Here is a 22179-nt window from a genome sequence, read left to right on the forward strand (position 1 = left end):
TGCCGCTATGCGCTGCCTGTGCGTCATCATTTTAACGGATAAACAATTATTAAGGAAGGCCTTTCAACAAGTTTTTAGGGTACCGAAATAAAGTGGTAACAGATATATTCTGGAAAGGTTATCAACAATTTTTTTTGTGTCTTAGCCAAAGAGCAACCCACTACTGGTTTTCAAGCGAGTTGAATCATCTACCGTAGTGTATCGCACAATTAGTCCAAATATTTAAATATGCACTTTATAGTACCCGTTGTTCATAGATAAATACTTTAAGCCTACGCGGATGGATGGATGAAAAAACTTTATTGATGTCCGTCGGAACGAGCACTAGCACGTAAGGGGCCGCCTCCACGTTGGGAGAGAAAGAACTCGCCTCTCCGAAAAATTTCTGAACCTTGGTGAGGTGATGTGAAAAAGAAAACACAACTCAAAAAATTTTATTGTCTCAGTGAATTTTATTTTTATTGCTATTTGCACGCGTTATGGGCCTCAACTTTCGTTTTCACAGCCTTTATATGTTTTTCTAGCACTGGGTCGCTCCCCTGCGATTTTACAAGAACAAATGAGCCGATCATATCATGCCTGTGAAGGCGCTAGTCACAACCTCCTGGAATCGGAATTGCTGTGTCAGCTTAGCGATGGCATAGAAGGGATCACCGGTGCAGCCCTGCCCTAGAGCCGCTGAGGAGGCTTGGACGTCGTCTCGGGACGGTGTGGTGAGGGACCCATCACGCCAGAGAACCACGAGGCCGCACTGAAGGCTGGAATGCATTAAGGCAAGTTAATTCATTCTAGATTGCGCCATTGTAACAGAGAGAAGCAGAAAATACACCAACGCTGCTGCTGCCGGTGATGAAAACCTTAGTCTTTAGACCCACTCGTGGGGATTAGCCAAGATTCGGGAACATTTTACATATGTGCTAAGCGAGAAAATATAAAAATACGGCCCTCCGAACGCGTTTTTAGTTTTCTGTTCACGCGGCCAAATTCCGAGCGCCAGGACCCAAGTGCGCTTCTTGGTGTTTATGGTATGAATTATAGCGTTATTTTATGACTTGGCTCTTTTGAATCAATGAATGGGATTATTGTCTTGTTTAGAATTCCTAAAGATGTTGCGCTCTGTGGTTTCGAACGCCTCGTTTCCTCACCGGGTTTAAATTATGCTCTTAACGAGCAAGCACTCTCCAACTCTGGATGTTGCCGCCAGTTCTTTTTATCTTTTAGTAAATTAAATCCCAATATAACGTGCAAAACAAGCGTGAATAGCCGGCACAATATTAACAAACTAGGAGAATTTGCCGAACCAACTGCGGGTTTGAGCTTACGCGCCCTTTGTAAAAAGAAGTGGTCAAGGACGTGCTGCCACCTGACGAAGCTCAAAAAAAAACTTTAGTTTGACGTTGTTATAGCCTCCGTGATTGGCGTTACTAGTTGGCAAGAAGAAGGTTTCGCTTTCGGGCTCGATGCACAAGTACTGATCGTTCAATTTGCCTTTTCTCCCAAAAGCTTCCGGCAGAACGTCATTACGTTGAGATGATTGATATGCTGGCAAGCTTCGTGGTGCAAATGGTAAGTGGCTTTGCAGTTTACGACTGGGCTCCTGCATCAGCGACTTTAGTAGCTTTAGTTCGCGTCTTCCTGTCTCTGTTTTATTTTTTGTAAGCACAAGTTTCTCAGGAGGTGCTGCCATCTGACGGAAGTTACAAATAGTGTACGGACGCGTGTTTCGCTTTTAGGCATGGGCCAGATTTGAATTTTCAGTGGTACTCGGTTGGAGGCCTGCAGCGCACTTGCTTCCTGCAGCAGTATCGAAGCAGTGGACCTCACAAGCCCCGTGCGTCGAATTGCACAGGCGCATAGAGTTTCTAAATAAATACATTAGAGGGAAATGTGGCGCTTGTCTCTACGAAGGCTGTCCTTGGCTGTCCTCAACCTACATGGGAATTACAGTGTGCTAGAATATGGTTGAGTTGGGCGAGCGGCCGTGGTGGCGCATGCTTTGCGGTGAGGCGCGCGACCAGGAAAAATACAATGGCGGGGCTGCAATCGAACTGGATAGGGCCGCATCCAGTTCGCGCCGTTGTAAACTGCTGGCGATTCTGCTCGGTGGGGTCGTTCATACTGCTTCGCGCGCTGCTGTTTGCAATCAGACTGCCCAAATAGTGTTTATAAGTGGATATGAGATGTGTTTATGCCTTAGTAATACATGCCTTCCTTTTTCTTCTTTATTTCATTTTACTGACCTTTAACGCTTCTCTGTGACTGCGTGTGCATTGCGGCCGCAATGTCGGCTTTCATTCTGATATGTTATTGTACGGTTCCCTTTGCAGAACAAATATTTTTCTTGTTCTTCAAGCAGTATGTATCCCTCGTGTGTATTTTTGCGCATATGGTTGTTTCGTCAGTAGGTCTTGCGAAGCGCAGCCCGAAAAAATACATCTAAACGTTCTGCTTGCCGCTTCAAACAAATATAACATATCGGCCGCTTCGGGCGCACTGTACTCAGATTTACGGGAAGTACTCTCATGGAAGAAAAAAAAAACCATTGCAACATACCATTCACGCTTCCTTCTTCCTCGCGTAAGAGAACTAGGAGTAATTGGCACGGATTTTTCTTATTGCAGACGGGACGCGGGAGCCGAAAACAGTTTTAGGTAGCGATTATATATGCTAATGTTTGGCCCGTAAGCCTTATGAAATTTTATCTCCAGTTTCTGCTTAACAACAACAACAACAAAACTCAGTGCTCTTTACACAGTGTGAAGGATAAGGCGAACTGCACCACCGCCGCGGGTCGTCCCGGTATTGTCCTATCTTCGGGATCTTTCCAGGTATGGGAAGTGAGTAACGCCTGCGTCACCTCCGCCGCGGGTTGGCCTGGCATTGTACTATCTTCGGGATTATTTCTACACGCGGACGCAATAGTGGGGAAAGTAGCCCTTAACATCTTCGCTGTTAAGTGGGTATGGCATTGCGCTGCTAAACTCAAGCTCAGAGGTCATAACCAGGTCGCAGATTCCGATTCGTAATACGTAATTCGGCTGCGATGGATGTTAAAGGACCACAGGTGGCGAGAACTGAACTGAGTGCTTCATAAAAAACTGGGTGCTTCACGTAAAACGCTTCACGTAAAAAGCTAAGAGTAGGCATTCTTCTGCAATTCTGTTCCCGATTTAGCATCAGGGAATAATTATTTATATATTTTTACAACAGCTATAAGAACCGTGCATGTACTTATATCAAACTACTCATCAAGTATTTATGGAAATAAAAATTGTGTAGTAGCAGAAAGTTTTGCGCCTTTGAGAGGAACGCTACAACTGTCGTCTGCTACGACTCCTGCTCACTGTGAACGCGAGACTTTTCTCGCAGACGACAGGCACTGGCTAACTCTCTCCCTCTTTCGAAAGGCTGCGTCGGCTGTCATGATTGCTGAACGTTTTCACATGCTTATAAGCACATCCGCTGCAGTGTAAGCTAGGACGCCTTTGGCCTCCTACGAGTAGACTTCATTACATATTATATTGACGTACCGCATCCGAAGCGTGCCCAAGCAGCTGTTATGGCGTGGTTTTGCACTTACCCATTTTGCGACAGCAGACGGCAACCAGGAAGCAGCAACCTTTCCTACCACAAGTAAGTTTGTCTTCTCAAATGTCCTGAAAACACATTTCAATGTGCTCATAAATGAGTAATGCGTAATGAAGCCCTCTATCAAATTTGATTATCAAACCACCAGAAATACAACTGTCCGTCTTGTATCAGGAGAGCCTTTATTTTACTCTTCTGAAGTTTCATAAAGCACGTAACGCTAGCGCGCCAACCTAAGACACTTAACAGACGACCAAGGTCCAAGCGGCTAAAACACGTTCTTTCAATGTTTGCGATGCCGTCGGTTTCTCTTCAGGGCTTCGACACCACTCCGCGACACAGTAGCCCAGCCATTGGCCCAGCGCGCTATCGCCTCTTCGAGCAACATAACGCTGACCCTCTGTAGGTTGTAGCATTTGCGCTTGGAGCGAAACCAAAAACTGCCAAAGAATACCTGTAGACTAGTTCGCCAGTCAACAAATTACCAATCCGTAGCCTGTACTTCCCTTTATTTCCATGATACTTGAACAATTGCAGTGCCAGATTCTTCTGTTCTTCTTAACAGTTCAGTTCAGAAGAGTTCTGTTCACTCGCCCAAATTATGAGCTCCAGTGATCAAGTGCACGTCTTTGTGTTAATTGTATTATTTAAAGCATTATTTTATGACTTGACTCTTTTGACTCAGAGAATGGGATTCTTGCTTTGTTCTAATACCTAAAGATGTTGCGCTTGGTGGTGTCGACGGCCTCGTTTCCTCACCGGGTTCTAATTATGCTGCTAACGATTAAGCGCTCTCCACCTCTGGATGTTGCCGCTAGTTCTTTTTATGTTTTAGTAAATGTAACACCATTATATCGCGCAAAATAAGCGAAAATAGCGGGCACAATATTGAGAAACTAGGAGAATTTGCCGCAAGAGCTGTTCGTATCAGTTTACGCGCCTTTTAGTAGAAAGAAGCGGTCAAGGACGTGCTGCCACCTGACGTAGCTTTAGAAAAACACTCTTTCGTCGTTGTTATAGCCTCCGGGATCGGCATTGCTAGATTGGCACGAACTTTGTTTTGCTTGTGGGTTCGTCTCACAACTACTGATCGTTCCATTTGCCCTTTCTCCCAAAAGCTTCCGGTAGAACGTCATTACGTTAACATGATTGCAATGCATCCAAGTTTCGTTGTATAAATGCTTACCAATTTACGACCTGGCTCCTGCATTAGTCCTCCACTGTAGGAGCGTTAGTTCTCCGTGTCTCTGTGACATTTTTTGTAAGGAGAAGTGTACCAGGAAGTGGTACCATCTGATGGAAGTTACAAATAGTGTTCGGATGTGGGTATCGCTTTTGGGCACGCGCTAGATTTGAATTTTCCCTTGTACTCGGTTGGACGGGTGGACGGAAAAAACTTTATTGGGGAAAGGTTGCTATCCCGGGCTCAGGCAACCCGGTCATTGTGTGCGGTGAGGCATAGCCTTTCCACAGCTGGCCGGGCCCGCTGGATAGGCCATAATTGATCGTGTAGTTCGGAACTAGTCTGAGCGCTTAGCCATCGCTCCTCGAGAAGGTCCGTTTCTATCTTGTCGGCCTGCAACGCAACTCCTTCTTGCCGAAGCATCTTGCAGGAGCTATCAGCTGCCATCCATTCATGACAGAAGCGCTGCTTGACGCACGTGATCGTAGTTGTCGCATGCCTCGGCAGCAAAGCAAGGTGCTTTTGCTGTAACCAGCCAACCTATGCGGTATCCCGAAGGATGACGATAACCTGTGGCCTTCATATCGCGAAACCAAACCAAGGCATCGTCTTCAAAGCTGCGAAACGGCTGTATTTTTGCGAATGCCGGCTGATGTAATTCGCAGCGCCTCGTCACTGCCAGTCTATCGATCCAGCTGCCCAAGGAACAAGGGATGGTGTGCATGGACAGTGCGTTCATTAAGGGGATATCACGACAGCCGGTTCTACCGCGAAGGAAGCATGGACGGTATCATTTGGTGCGCGGGACGTCGAAGTAGCGCCCAGGAGGATATCCTCGCCCAGGAAAGGGGAGATGGCGTTTCTAGGCAGGACGGGTCCAAGATAGAGGGCCGAAAGCTCCGCCACTCTATGTTGTCGAAATACGGCGGACCCGCTGACGCATGCGTAGACCCTAGTCATAACCTGGAATTGTTGCGTCAGCTTAGCCATGGCATAAAAGGGATCACCGGTGCACCCTGCCCTAGAGGCGCTGAGCAGGCTTGCACTTCGTCTAGAGAAGGTGTGGTGAGGGACCCATCACGCGAGAGAACCACGAGGGCGCACTGAAGGCTGGAATGCATTAAGACAGGTTAATTCATTCTAGATTGCTCCGTTGTAACAGAGAAAAGCAGACATTACACCAACACTGCTGCTGCTGATGATGAAAACCTTAGTCTGTAGACCTACTCGTGGGGATAAGCGAAGAGTCGGGCACATTTTACATATGTGCTAAGCGAGAAAATAATAAGATATGTGGCCCTCCGAACGCGTTTTTATGCGAAGCATATTACGAGGGCTCAACCCAGCTCCTCAGGCGCGGCGGTGACCATGAAATCACGTGACACCGTGACGTCACGACAGAGGAGAAGTGGCTTTGGCTCAACTCTTGCAAGACGGGCTGGGTGGGAATCGAACCAGGGTCTCCGGAGTGTGGGACGGAGACGCTACCACTGAGCCACGAGTACAACGCTTCAAAGCGGTACAAAAGCGCCTCTAGTGAATGCGGTGTTGCCTTAGAAACGCGCTGTTTCTAAGGCGTGCGTCTCTTGCTCAGGCGCACATTTCGTTGCCGCGCCGAACGCTGCTTTGCTCGACGCTCACCGCGTCCAATGCGGGACGCGTAGTCGCTGCCCTGTAGCCCATTGTCTTACACCCCTTGGCGGGTCGACGGGAACGCTGTCGCGTTCCACTCTTGAAGGCGAAGAAGTAATGCATGAGTTGTTTCTTCGTCTAGCCGAACCAAATATAGCCAAGCAACAGCAGTTCACCAGGCTAAACAGTGGTTTAACAACTAAAATAAAGGCTAGTATGCTTCGCATCCTGGGCTTAACCTTACCTAAGCCACAGCCATTTTTTTAGTTCTTCTGTTCACGCGCCCAAATTCCGAGCTACTGTGCTTAAGTGCACGTCTTAGCGTCGTCTTAGTGTTCATGGTATTATTTAAAGCATTATTTTATGACTTGGCCCTTTTGACTCAGACAATGGGATTCCTCTTTTGTTCTACTTCCAACAGATGTATCGCTTGATGATGTCGAAGGCCTCGTTTACTCAACGGGTTCAAATTGTACTACTAACGAGTAAGCGCTCTCCACTTCCAGATGCTGCCGCCAGTTCTTTTTATGTTTCAGTAAATGCAATCCTAACATATCGCGCACTATAAGCGAGAATAGCGGGCACAGTATTCAGAAGGTAGGAGTATTTGCCGAACCAGCTGCACGTTAGAGTTTACGCGCCTCTTGTGGAAAGAAACGGTCAAGGACGTGCTGCCGCCTGACGTAGCTTAAGAAAAACATTGTTTCGTTGTTGTAATAGCCTCCGTGATTAGCATTGCTAGGTTGGCATGAACTTGGTTTTGCTTTTGCGTTCGTCTCCCAAATACTGATAGTTCCATTTGCCTTTTCTCCCAAAAGCTTCCAGTAGAACCTAATTACGTTAAAATATTTGCAACGCAGGCAAGCTTCGTTGTGTAAATGTATGCTACGATGCAAATACGACCTGTCAACTGTGTCAGTCACTTTAGGAGCGTTCGTTCTCGTCTTCGTGTCTTTGTTCCATTTTTTTGTAAGAAGTTTTCCAGGAAGTGGTGCCATCTGACGGAAGCTACAAATAGTGTTCAAATGTGGGTATCGCTTTTAGGCACGCGCTAGATTTGAATTTTCCCTTGTACTCGGTTGGACGGACGGACGGAAAAAACTTTATTGGGGAAAGGACCTGCGAGGTTGCCAGCCCGGGCTCAGGCCACCCGGACATTATGTGCGGTGAGGCACAGCCTTTCCACAGCCGCCCGGGCCCGCTGGATAGCCCATAACTGGTCGTGTAGTTCGGCGCTAGTCAGAGCATTTAGCCATGACTCCTCGAGAAGGTCCGGTTCTATCTTGTCGGCCTGCAACGGAACTCCTTCTTGCCGAAGCATCGAAGCAGTGGCCCTCAGAAGCTCCGTGCGACGAATTGCGCTGGTCGCACTCAGAGCAAGTATAAGGAAGCCTGCTTGCAGAAGCTATCAGCTGCAATCCATTCATGACAGGAGCGCTGCTTGACGCACGTGATCGTAGTTGTCGCATGCCTCGGTGGCAAAAAAAGGTCCTTTTACTATAACCAGCCAACTTATGCGGTATCGCCAAGGATGACGATAACATGAGGCCTTCATATCGCGAAACCAAATCAAGCGTCGTCTTCAAAGCCGCGAAACGCCTGTTTTTTCACGAATGCCGGCTGATGTAATTCGCAGCTCGTCACTGCCAAGCTATCGATCCAGCTGCCTAAGGAACAAGGGATGGTGTGCATGGACAGTGCGTTCATTATGGTAGTCACGACAGCCGATTCTACCGCGAATGAATCATGGGCGGTATCATTTGGTGCGCTGGACGTCGATCAAGCGCCTGGGAGGATATCCTCGCCAGGGAAAGCGGAGATGGCGTTCCAACGCAGGACGGTTCCAAGACCGAGGGCCACTGTGCATTGTGGAAGTACGGCGGAACCGCTGGTGCATATGCGAATGCCCTAGTCATGACCTGGAATTTTTTGCGTAAGCTTAGCGATGGCGTAAAATGGATCACTGGTGCAGCCCTGCCCTAGAGGCGCTGAGCAGGCTTGGACGTCGTCTCGGGAAGGTGTGGTGGATGACCCATCACGCGAGAGAACCACGACGGCGCACACAAGGCTGGAATGCATTAAGGAGGGTAATTCTTTCTAGGTTGCTCCATTGTAACTGAGAGAAGCCGACATTACACCAACTTTGTTGCTGCCGATGACGAAAACCTTCGTCGTTAGACCCACTCGTGGGGATTAGCCAAGAGTCGGGCACATTTTACATGAGTGCTAAGCGAGAAAACAGAAAAATCCATCCACCGAAGGCGTTTCTTATTTCTTCTGTTCACGCGCCTAAGTTCCGAGCCCCAATGCCCAAGTGCGCATCTTTGTGTTCATAATATGAATTAAAGAATTATTTTATGACTTGGTACTTTTGACGCGGAAAATGGGATTCCTGTCTTGTTTCTAATTCCTAAAGATGTAGCGCTCGCCGGTTTCGAAGGCCTCGTTTCCTCACCGGGTTTAAATTTTGCTGTTAACGAGCAAGCGCTCTCCAACTCTGAATGTTGCCACAAGTTCTCCTTATGTTTTTGTAAATGTAAAGCCTAATATATCGCGCAAAATAAGTGAGAATAGCCGGCACAATATTGAAAAACTATGAGAATTTGGCGACCCAGCTGCACGTCTGAGTTTACTCGCCTTTTATAAAAAGAAGTGGTCAAGGACGTGCTGCCTCCTGATGTAGCTTAAAAAAAAACATTGCATTGAAGTTCTGACGGCCTCCGTGATTGGTATTGCTTAGCTGTCATAAAGTTGGTTTCGCTTTTGAGCTCGTCTCACAAGTACCGATGGTTCAATTGGCCTCTTCTACCATAATCTTCCAGTAGAACGTCATTACATTGTACTTTTTGCCATGCTGGCAAGCTGCGTTTTGTTAAGGGTACGCGACATTGCTCGTTACTGTTTCTGTTCCTGTCTGTTTCGTTCCGGTCTTTGTTTTTATTTTTGTAAGCAGGAGTTCCCCAGGAGGTGGTGCAATTTGACGGAAGTTACAGATGTTGTTGAGACGTGGGTTTCGCGTTTAGCGCGCGCCAGATTTGAATTTTCACTTGTACTCGGTCGGAGGTCTGCAGCGCACCTGCTTCCTACCGCAACATCGAAGCAGTGGCCCTTAGAAGCTCCTTGCGTCGAATTGTGCAGGTCCGTAGAGTTTCTAAATAAATACGCTAGAGGGTCGCATGTGTCTACGGTTGCTCTCCTGAGCGTTACCTCAACCTACATAGGAATTAGAGTATACTAGAATACGTTTGAGTTGAGCGTGCTGTTGGGGCGGCGCATGATTTGCGGTGAGGAGCGCAACGGCGAAAAATACTATGGCAGCGCTGCGATCGAAGTGAAAGGGCCTCATCACGGTCGCGCCGTTCGAAACTGCTGGCGTTTCAGCTCGGCGGGGTCGTTCCTACTGCTTCGCGCGCTCCTGTTTGCGATCAGACCGCCCAAAGAGTGTTTATAAGTGGATATGAGATGTGAGACGGCTTTCGTGATTGGTGGACGTCTTCACATGCTTATAAGCACATCTGCTGCAGTGCAAGGTCGGACGCTGGTAGCCTCCTACGAGTGTGCTTCGTTATATATTATATTGACGTACCGCTACTGAAGCGTGCGCCAGCAGCTGTTATGGCATGACTTTGCACTTACCCATTTTGCGACAGTAGACTACAGTCAGGAAGCGGCAACCTTTCATACCACAAGCAAGTTCGTGTTCTGAAATGTCCTGAAACACACATTTCAATCACCACATAAAAGAGGAATGCGTAATGAAGCCCTCAATCAAATTTGATATTCAAGCCACTAGAAATACAACTGTCTGTCGTGTATCAGGAGGGCCTTATTTTTACTCTTCTGGGCTTCAAAAAGCACGTAACGCTACAGCGCCAACTTATCTCACATAACAGACCAACGCCAAAGCGGCTAAAATGCGTTCTTTCAACGTTTAGGATACCGTCGCTTTCTCATCAGGGCTTCGACACCAAACTGCGACACAAACAGCGGCCCAGCCGCTGGCCCAGCGCTCAATAGCCACTTCGAGCGACAGAAAAAAGGCAGAGAGCTTTGCGTCGCACTGTACCAATGTAGGTTATAGGATCTGCGCTTTGAGCGAACCCCAAAACAGCCAAAAAATACCTGTAAATTGTTCGCAAGTCAACAGAATACCAATCCGTAGCCCGTACTTCCCTTCATTCCCATGATAGTTGAATTATCGCAGCGCCAGATTTCTCTCAAGTTATAGTAATATGAAACTCTAAGCGCTGGTCGGCCTCAGAGCAGGCATATAAGGCAGCCGGCTTGCAGTAGCTATCAGGTGCAATCCATTCCTTACAGGAGCGCAAACACGGCCTGACGGCACGATGGGTCCAAGACAGAGGTGCCGAAGCTCTGCCTCTGTGTGTTCTCGAAGTACGGCGGAAGCGCTGATGCATCGGGAGGCCCTAGTCATTACCTGGAATTGTTGTGTCAGCTTAGCGATGGCGTAAATGGGATCACCGGTGCAGCCCTGCCCTAGAGGCGCTGAGCAGGCTTGGACGCCGTCTCGGGATGGTGTGGTGAGGGACCATTCGAGCGAAAAAATCACGAGGATGCACTGAAGGCAGGAATGCATTAAGGCAGCTTAAGTGATTCTAGATTGCGCCCTGACAACAGAGAGAAGCAGACAATACACCCATGCTATTGCGGCCGATGATGAAAACGTTAGTCTTTAGTTGGGCCTATTTTACATACGCTAAACGACAAAATATAAAAATCCACCCTCCAAACGCCTTCCTAATTTCTTCACGTGCCCAAATTTCGAGCGCCAGTGCCCAAGTCCCCCTTTTGTGTTCATGGTTGGAATTACAGCATTATTTCATGACTCGGCTCTTTTAACTCAGAGAATGGGATTCCTGTCTTGCATCTAATTCCTAAACATGTGTTTGGTGGATTCGAAGCCATAGTTTCCTCAACAGGTTTAAATTATGCTGCTAAAGAGTAAGTGCTCTCCAACTTCGGATGCTGCCGCTACTTCTTCTTATGTTTCAGTAAATGAAAATCCCAATATATCGTGCAAAATAAGCGAGAAGAGTCGGCACAATATTGAGAAACTAGGAGAATTTCCCGAACAGGCTGCACGTTTGAATTTACGCGTCTTGTGTAAAAAAACAAAAAAAATGGTCAAGGACGTGCTGTCACCTAACGCAGATTAGGAAAAACGTTATTTCGACGTTGGTATAGCCTCCGTGATTGGCATTGCTAAGTTAGCATCAAGGCTTCGCTTTTGGGTTCGTCTCACAAGTACTTATTGTACAATTTGCCTTTTCTCCCAGAAGCTTCCAGTAGAACGTAATTACGTCGAAATGGTTCAAATACAGGCAAGCTTCGCTGTGTAAATGGTATGCGACTATGCACTTTACGACCTGGCTCCTGCATCAGCCACTTCAGGAGCTTTACTTCGCGTCTTCCTTTCTTTATTTTTAGTTTTTGTATGGCGAAGTTTCCCAGGAGGCTGTGCCATCTGACGGCAGCTACAAATAGTGTTCAAAACTGGCTTTCGGTTTTATGCAGGCGCCAGATTTGAATTTCCACTTGTACTCAGATGCCTGATGCGTACCTGCTTCCTGCCGGAGCATCAAAGCAGTGGCCCTCAGTAGCTACGTGCATCGACTCACGCTGGTCGGACTCAGAGCAGGCATAAGGCAGCCGGCTTGTAGAAGCTGTCAGTTGCATCCATTCATGACAGGAGCACTGCTTGTCGTGTTCGTAGTTGTGGCATGCCTCGGTGGCAGAGCAAGGTCCTTTTGCTGTAACCAGCCAAGCTACGCGGTATCGCCAAGGGTAACGATAATCTAAGGCATTCATATCACGAAACCAAAGTAAGGCGTCGTCTTGAAAGCCGCGAAGCTTCTGCATCTTCGGGAAAGCCGGCTGATGTAATTCGCAGCGCATCGTCACTGCCAGGTTGTCGATCCAGCTGCCCGAGGAACAAGGAATGGTGTGCATGGACAGCGCGTTCATTATGGTAGTCACGGCAGCCGGTTGTACACGAAGGAAGTATGGACGATATGTTTTGGCGCTTTGGACGTCGAAGAAGTGCCCAGCAGGATATCCTCGCCAAAGAAAGCGGAGATGGCGTTCATAGGCAGGACGGGCCCAAGACAGAGGGGCCGAAGCTCTGCCTCTGTGTGTTGTCGAAGTACGGGGTAACCGCTGATGCATGCGAAGGCCCAGTCATAACCTGGAATTGTTATGTCAGCTTAGCGATGGCATAGAACCGACGCAGCCCTGCCTTAAAGCCATTGAGGAGGCTTGGAAGTCGCCTCGGGACGGTGTGGTGAGGGACCCATCACGCGAAAACACTACTAGGGCGCACTGAAGGCTGCAATGCATTAAGGCAGGTTAATTTATTCTAGATTGCACCATTGTAACGCAGAGAAGGAGACAATAATACACCCACGCTGCTGCTGCCGATGATGACAAGCTTACTCTTTAGACTCACTCGTGGGGATTAGACAAGAGTTGGGTACACTTTACATACGTCCTAAGCGAGAAAATATAAAAATCTGGCCCTCCGAACGCGTTCTTTAGTTATTCTGGTCACGCCACGAAATTTCAAGCGCCCGAGCTCAAGTCCTCTTCTTTGTGTTCCTGGCATGAATTACAGCATTATTTTATGACTCGACTCTTTTGACTGAGAGAATGGGATTCCTGTCTTGTTTCTATTTCCTAAAGGTGTAGCGCTTGGCGACCTCGAAGGCCTCCTTTCCTCACCAGGTTTAAATTCTGCTGTTAACGAGTAAGCGTTCTCAAATTCTGAATGTTGCCACTAGCTATCCTCGCCATGGAAAGCGGACATAGGGTTCCTAGGCAGGACGGGTCCCATAACATAAGCTCTGCCTCTGTGTGTTGTCGAAGTACGGCGGAACCGCAGATGCATGCGAAGGCCCTATAGTCATAAGCAGGAATTGTTGTGTGAGCTTCGCGATTGCATAGAAGGGGTTAGCTGCGGAGCACCATCCTAAAGCCGCCGAGGAGGCTTGCACATCGTCTCGGGGGGCTGTGGTGAGGGGCCCATCACGAGAAATAACCACGAGGAGGCACTGAAGGCTGGAATGCATTAAGGCAGGTTTATTCATTCTAGATTGCGCCATTGTGACGGAGAGAAGCAGACAATACTACACCCACGCTGCTGCTGCCGATTATAAAAACCTTAGTCTTCTCATTCGTGGGGATTAGCCAAGAGCGGGACACATTTTTCATATGTGCTAAGCGAGAACATAAAAAATCTGGCCCTTCGGACGCGTTCTTTAGTTCTTCTGTTCACACGCCCAAATTCCGAGCGCTAGTGCCGAAGTCCTCTTCTTTGTGGTGATGGTATCAATTAAAGCACTATTTTATGACTCGGCTCTTTTGACTCAGAGAATGAGATTCCTGTCTTGCTTCTAATTCCTAAATATGTAGCGCTTGGCGGTTTAATAGGCCTCGTTTCTTCACCAGGTTTAAATTATGCCGTTAACGAGTAAGCGCTTTCTAACTCTGGATGTTGCGGATAGCTCTTCTTATGTTTTGGTAAATGTAAAGCCCAATATATCGAGCAAAATAAGCGAGAATAAGCGGCCCAATATTCAGAAAGTAGAAGAATTTGCCGAACCAGTTGCACGTTTGAGTTGACGCGCCTTTTGTAAAAAAAAGCGATCAAGGGCGTGCTGCCACCTGGCGTAAATTAAGGAAAACATTGTTTTTGCGTTGGTATAGCCTCCCTGATTGGCACTGAGATGTTAGTATGAAGTTGGTTCCGCTTTTGGGTTTGTCTCAGAAATACCGATCATTCAATTTGCCTTTTCTCTTAAAAGCTTCCAGTAGAACGTCATTACGTTGAAATGATAGCAATGCCGGCAAGCTTCGTTGCGTAAATGGTATGCGACTATGAAGTTTACTACCTGGCTTGTACTCCACTCGTACTCAGGTTCCCCTCGTACTCGGTTTCCACTTGTACTCGGCTGGAGGCCTGCAGCGCACCTGCTTCCTGTCGCAGCATCGAAGGAGCTCCATGCGTCGAATTGCGCTGGTCGGACTCAGAGAGGGCACGAGGCAGCCGGCTTGCACAAGCTATCAGCTGCAATCCATTCATGACAGTAGCGCTGCTTGACGTGTTTCAAGTTTGTCGCATACCTCGGCGGCAAAGCAAGGTCCTTTCGATGTAACCAGCCAACCTATGCGGTATCGCCAAGGATGACGATAACCTAAGGCCTTCATATCGCGAATCCAATACAAGACGTCGTATTGAAAGCCGGAAAACGCCTGTATTTTCACGAATGCCGGTTCATGTGATTCGCAGCGCCTCGTCACTGTCACGCTGTCGATCCAGCTGGCCGAGAATAAGGAATGGTTTGCATGGACAGCGCGTTCAGCAAGTTCCAGCAACTTCCATGGTGCTGGTTAGCTCCAAAGGTGGGAGAGGCTTACACCACAAGCAGCTGTATTTTTCACGTCATACATTGTTTACTTCTAGTCACAAGCAGTGCATTTACTTGCTCTAGTCATTTGTTCCTCTCCCTTGTGGTGAAGGCTGGTTAATTTTATTTCATTTGTGTATTCATAGACCTCAGAATTTCTTATAAACATAGCTTAAGCATTTAATTCACCCACGTAGATGGTTGTTTTGCAAAATGTAATGCACTCTATTTGCCCTTTGCTCAGTGAGCAGATCGGTATATATCTCTGTGCCTATGCAGAAATCTAGTATTGCAGTTATTAAATAGCATCAATTCTGATCTTTGTCATTTCACACAGTTGTGCTTCGATGACTGTATATGGGAGGTCTCATGGATGGTATTTTTGTATCAGACCTTGTTGAACAAAAACCTTGTAATAAAGAATTTTGTACCTGAGAGTACTCCAACTTATGTTTCGAGAAAATTCACAGAATATTAAACGGAACAGCTTATTACAAAGGCTAGGTGCATAGTTAGGAAGTGAAATAATGACATTGCGTTCAACTTCATTAAAACAACTCATTGTCACAATATTATTGCCAGCAGCGCTTCGCAGTATGCTTTTGCTCACCTGAACTAAATTATTATGGCTAATCTACAATACTCATGCATATGTTGTTTCCCCAAGTGTTTTTCTTCATTGAGTGTACTTCAAGTAATTTTTTGCCTTTGGAAGATGGATTTTTAATAAATAGTGGCTTTTCTGCACAAGTATGTAATACTCTAGGAACTGAAGGTATTTTTGGCTTCCACATATTTTAGAGGGACATTAACTCAGAGGCAGTATATGTTAGAAACTTACAGCTGAGTTATACTGGCTCTCAAGCAGGAACTGTCCCCCAAAGGCTATGTTAAATTTAGGGATTACTTCGGCTATTTATTCAGATGTCTTTATTGTGATTGCGCTGTATTGTTATAGCTAACCTATAAAATCTATTATGGCGTCATGATTCAAAATGTTCTGCATCTCGAATGGGGCCAACATTGCGATTGATGCCTATCACTTGCCTCTGATTTCTTCTCGCCACAGATTGTCATGTAGAAGTTTGAATTATGGGACTGAAAGAAAAATGTTTGGGTCGATACCAGTCCGAGCAAATTACATGCTCTCATTAAAGCTTTATTGAAATGCATTGACAGTGAAAGTCTCTTATTTTATAGTCCCACAATTTAAACACCAGCATAACTATAATCTGAGGTGAGAACATAGCCAGCTGGAGGCATGACAATATCGCCCCAATTTGAGATGGCAATATCTTGTAGTGGAACAGTGCAAATTTTCTAGTTTGGCTATAAAAATAGAATGCAATCAAGAAGAAAATATCCGTATAAGTTACTGAAGTAACCCCAAAATTTAACATATTCTTTAGAGGTTACATTTGCTTTTAGAAAGTAAAGGACTACAGCGTAACCTCTAAAGCTGCACATTTTTCAAGGGTAACAATGTACCTTTTATTTTATATTGGTAACAATGTACCTTGTAATATAATGGTTACAACGTACCTTATATTTTGTATTACTTACAATGTAACTTATAATATATTAGTTACAATGTACCTTATAAATGCGAATTTGTGCACCTATACAAAGGGTTACCCAGCTAAGGGTGGAGGGCCATCCCCTGTCCAGCACCTACAAGCTCACTCGTTTAAGAAATACACCTTTGTTTGCAAGCGTGTGTTTTCGATCGCAGTGCTGACGCCGACAAACGAGATCACTCTCTGTATAGTCAAATAAAGTTTTATTTATTCATTCATTCTTTCTAGGCACGCGCCGGATTTGAAGTTTCACTTGTAGTTTTCCGTTGGAGGGCTGCAGCTCATACTTACCGCAGCATCGAAGCAGTAGCTCTTAGGAACTCCAAGACAGAGCGGCCGAAACTCAGCCTGAGTGTCAGGTCGAAGTACGGAACAACCGGTGACGCTTGTCAAGGTGCTAGTCTCATTCTGGAGCTGTCGTGTCAGCTTGGCGATGGCTTGGAAGAGATCACGAGTACAGCCCTGCCATAGAGCCACAGTGAGGATGCTTGAACGTCGTCACGGGACGGTGTCACGGGCAGTCGCGACTCTGGTAGGCTCGTGGTCTCCATTAACGATGAAGTGTGTAATGCGTTCCTTGGAATGAGGGACCCAGCACGCCAAAGAACCGCGAAGACACACTGAAGGCTTGAACGCCTTAAGGTAGGGTTAATTAATTGTAGATTGCGGCATTGTAACGAGGAGAAGCAAACAATAGACCGACGCTGCTGCCGCCGAATATGATGGCTTTACTCTTTGGCACATACCCACTCACGTGGATAAGCCAGCAGCCTGGCGCATTTTACATACCATGAACAGGAACTAGGTACTTCGCGGAACAGCGCCTCCAGCAGCTACCCCTGCGAACACGCGCGTTTTCTATGGGAGAGCTTCCACTTTCGCGAATAAGTAATAATAGAAGCCATCTTCAATAATAATAATAATAATAATAATAATAATAATAATAATAATAATAATAATAATAATAATAATAATAATAATAATAATAATAATCCTGGTTACGCCCACTGCAGGGCAAAGGCCTCTCCCATATTTCTCCAACTACCCCGGTCATGTGCTAATTGTGGCCATGTCCCTGCAAACTACTTAATCTCATCCGCACACCTAACTTTCTGCCACCCCCTGCTACAGTTCCCTTCGCTTGGAATCCCGTCGGTAACCCTTAATGACATCGATTATCTTCCCTCCTCATTACGTTACCTGCCCATGCCCATTTCTTTGTCTAAATTTCAACTAAGATGCCATTAACTCGTGTTTGTTCCCTCACCCAATCTTCTCTTTCCTTATTCCTTAACGTTACGCCCATCATTCTTCTTTCCATAGCTCGTTGCGTCGTCCTCAATTGCCCTTTGCGTAAGCCTCCAGGTTTCTGCCCCGTTCGTTAGTACTGATAAGACACAGTTGTTGCACACTTTTCTCTTGAGGGATAATGGTAACCGGCTGTTCATGATCTCAGAATGCCTGCCAAACGCACCCCAGCCCACTATTGTTCTTCTGATTAGGCTACTCTCTTCTCATCCCCTTAACGTTACACCCATCATTAATCTTTCCATAGCTCATTGTGCCGTCCTTAATTTAAATAGAACCCTTTTCGTAAGCCTCCAGGTTTGTGCCCCGTAGTTAAGTGGTGGTAAGACACAGGTGTTATACACTTTTCTTTTGAGGGATAATGGCAACCTGCTGTTCATGATCTGAGAATGCCTGCCAAACGCACCCCAGCCCATTCTTATTCTTCTGATTAATTCATTCTCATGATCAGGGTCCGCTGTCACTATCTGCCCTAAATAGATTTATTCCCTTACCACGTCCAGTGCCTCGCTACCTATTGTAAACTGCTGTTCTCTTCCGAGACTGTTAAAAATTACTATAGTTTTCGGCAGGTTAATTTTTAGATCCACCCTTCTGCTTTGCCTCTCCAGGTCAGTGAGCATGCATTGGAATTGTTCCCCTGCGTTACTAAGCAAGGCAATATCATCAGTGAATCGCAAGTTACTAAGGTACTCTCCATTAACGTTTAATCCCAATGCTCCCCAATCCAGGTTTCTGAATACCTCCTGTAAACACGCTGTGAATAGCATTGGATTGATCGTATCTCCCTGCCTGACGCCTTTCTTTATTGGGATTTTGTTTCTTTCTTTATGTAGAAGTACTGTGGCTGTGGAGACGCCATAAATATACTTCAGTATTTTTACATATGGCTCGTCTACACCATGACTCCGTAATGCCTCCATGACTGTTGAGGTTTCGACTGAATCAAACGTTTTCTAGCAATCGGTGAAAGCTATACATATAAGAGTTGCTTATATTCCGCGCATTTCTCTGTCACCTGATTGATAGTGCGAATATGGTTGATTGTTCAGTAGCCTTTACGGAATCTTGGATGGTCCTTTGGTTGACAGAAGTCTAAGGTGTTCCTGATTCTATTTGCGATTACCTTGGTACCTACTTTGTAGGGTATTGACAGTAAGCTGATCGGACTAGAATTTTTCAAGTCTTTGGCGTCCCCTTTCTTATGGATTATGATTATGTTAGCGTTCTTCTAAGATTCCGGTACGCTCGAGGTCATGAGGCATTGCGTATACAGATTAGCCAGTTTTTCTAGAAGAACCTGCCCACCCTCCTTCAACAAATCCGCTGTTACCTGATCCTCCCCGGCTGCCTTCCCCCTTTGCATAGCTTCCACTTCTTTGGGCGTTACTTGTGGAATGTCAAATTCCTCTAGACTATTTATTCTCTCTTCCAGTATCGTCATGGATGCCACTGGTACTGTATAAATCTCTATAGAACTCCTCAGCCACTTGAACTATCTCATCCATATTAGTAATGATATTGCCGGATTTGTCTCTTAACGCATACATCTGATTCTTGCCAATTCCTAGTTTCTTCATCACGGCTTTTAGGCTTCCTCCATTTTTAAGAGCATGTTCAATTCTACCCATATTGTTAAGTAGGAAGACGCAGACGAAAAGCTATATACAAGTATATTTACAAGAAAATACGCCGCACTTGGCCAAGAGGCAACAGCCCTCGCTAGCCTCTAATCGTCGTCTCGTCTTCACACTGCTCGCCTCTTCGTGATCGCAAATACTGTTTCGCAATATTATACTTCCTTATGTCAGCTGTCTGACGCGTGTTGATTAGCTTGGAAAGTTCCACCAGTTCTACTCTAGCTGTAGGGTTACAGGCTTTCATGCATTGGCATTTCTTATTCAGATATTTCGTCTCCTGCGATAGCTTACTAAAATCCTATCTAACTACCACCGACTTCTATTGCATACTCCTTAGTGATGCCCATAAGATTGTCGTTCATTGCTTCGACACTAAGGTCCTCTTCCTGAGTTAAAGCCGAATATCTGTTCTGTAGCTTGATCTGGAATTCCTCTAGTTTCCCTCTTACGGCTAACTGATTGATTGGCTTCTTATGTACCAGTTTCTTCCGTTCCCTCCTCAAGTCTAGGCTTATTCGACATGTTGCCATTCTATGGTCACTGCAGCGCACCTTGCTGAGCGCGTCCCCACCTTGTATGATGCCAGGGTTAGCGCAGAGTATGAAGTCTATTGCATTTCTAGTCTCGCCATTTGGGCTCCTCTACGTTCACTTTCGGCTATCCCGCTGGCGGAAGAAGGTATTCATTATTCACATACTATTCTGTTCTGCAAACTCTACTAATAACCCTACCCTGCTATTCCTAGAGCCAATGCCATATTTCCCCACTGACTTGTCCACAGCTTGCTCCTTGCCTACCTTGGCATTGAAGTCGCCCATCAGTATAGTGTCTTTTGTTTTTACTTTACCCATCGCTGATTCCATGTCTTCATAGAAGCTTTCAACTTCCTGGTCATCATGAGTGGGTGTCGGGGCGTAGGGCTGTACGACCTTCAATTTGTACCTCTTATTAAGTTTCACAGCAAGACATGCACGCTCTCGTTAATGCTATAGAATTCCTGTATGTTACCAGCTATATCCTTATTAACCAGGAATCCGACTCCTAGCTCTCGCCTCTCCGCTAAGCCCCGGTAGCACAGGATGTGCCCGCTTTTTAGCACTGTATATGCTTCTTTTTTCTTCCTAAACTCGATGAGCCCTATTATATCCCATTTACGGCCCGCTAATTCGCCCAATAGCACTTCTAGACTAGCCTCGCTAGATAACGTTCTAGCGTTAAACGTAACCAAGTTCAGATTGTAATGGCGGCCTGTCCGGACCCAGGTATTCTTAGCACCCTCTGATGCGTCACAGGTCTGTCTGCGGCCGTGATCAGACTTGTTTCAGAATATTGTCCTGTAAATGGGCTCTACGCGCCTTGCCCTACATGTCATGCAAGCACTACCGTTACTTAGGCCGAAAACCTGTTTCGAATTGCCGCTGAAGTTTGAAGTAGGGAGTCTATTGAGACGTTCAAATTTTGGAGGCCTTTTTTTTGCTAGTAGAAAGCAATTTGCGATGAAACTATCGCATGGATTGGTATATTCCCAGGGATTTATCAATTTCAATGACTCAGCTTTCAGCTGCTTGCAGCAGCAGCTCTTCAAATGGCAAGAAAGTCGTTCGAAAATCGCAATTTTCATAAGAAGGTCGCGAAATCTATTGTGGTAGACAGATTTTTGAAAACAGCAGCCGGTCGAAGAGGCAGCCGAGCGCTCTGAACAGCGGCAGGTCAAAATCACGAATAGCGAAAGCGTGCGTTAGAAGGTTTAAAGCCACCTGCCCCTTCATTTTTTCATCGCTTTGTCGCCGCTTAGTCAGGCAGTTTCCGTCAGGTGGCGTTTTACAAAACGCAGGTCAAAGTTCGCAAAAGCAAAGTTCGTAATAGGGTGTCACAAAATTTGGTTGTTGGAGTTCATAATGTTTTTTTTTCGTTTTTAACCTAGGTAGGGCATTAGGCTGTATAATAGCAAGAGCTTGGTGGCGCAAGCCCCGCTCCGTTTCAGAGGGGATGCTCATAACATCCATCCATTATTCCTACCATCCATCCATCCATCCATCCATCCATCCATCCATCCATCCATCCATCCATCCATCCATCCATCCATCCATCCATCCATCCATCCATCCATCCATCCATCCATCCATCCATCCATCCATCCATCCATCCATCCATCCATCCATCCATCCATCCATCCATCCATCCATCCATCCATCCATCCATACATCCATCCATCCATACATCCATCCATCATTTAGTAAGGGTTCTTGTTTTATTTCTTTCTATCTGCACCAACCTTTCCGTACAAGAAAACCTGGGTGCTTTCGTGAACATGCGAACGTGCTTCCAAGCTTTCTTTGCACTTTAGATATAACGTACCTTTGATAACAAATCCCTATAACGTGTTTTGAAAACGGGTTTCTTTGTTAAGACGAAACTTTTTGAAGACTTTACGAAGCAATATTTTTGCCTCTGCACCTGTGTTATAGGAAATGCGTGTTTATGCGACACTTGTGCCGAGTCTTGTGTATGAGTCTGTCGACCTCATACAGTTGTCGTCAAGCCACCCTCTTCAAGCCTTACTATGGCAAGTGAATGCTATACGAACATGATAGGATACTGGATTAGGCCAAACATTACCAAACCAACGCAAGTCTCAGAATGAACTTAGAGATGTTAAACAAACGTGACTTCAGAAACATAGTTCGTTGCTGCACTCTCGAATGGTAAGCATTACTATCGACAGTCATGGTGAGATGAGTTCTGCAGTAACAATTTTAATTCTTTCCTTTTTTTAATAACAATCGTCCTTTGGAGTCCATTACCTGCGGATGTGGTGTACCGCAGTA

General features: G+C 46.1%; 1 protein-coding gene across 1 annotated transcript in view; it reads left to right on the forward strand.

The window, feature by feature from the left end:
• Positions 1–624: 624 nt before the first annotated feature.
• LOC135911934 (uncharacterized) overlaps positions 625–22179 on the forward strand; it is a 111210-nt gene continuing 89655 nt past the window's right edge. Inside the window, exons 1-2 of the mRNA XM_065444285.2 lie at positions 625–773; positions 1504–1566. The gene's annotated coding sequence lies outside the window, so the exon portion shown is untranslated. The remainder of the gene's footprint in view (positions 774–1503; positions 1567–22179) is intronic.

Source organism: Dermacentor albipictus, chromosome 9 (assembly GCF_038994185.2).
Source record: "Dermacentor albipictus isolate Rhodes 1998 colony chromosome 9, USDA_Dalb.pri_finalv2, whole genome shotgun sequence".
Taxonomy (NCBI): Eukaryota; Metazoa; Arthropoda; class Arachnida; order Ixodida; family Ixodidae; genus Dermacentor; species Dermacentor albipictus.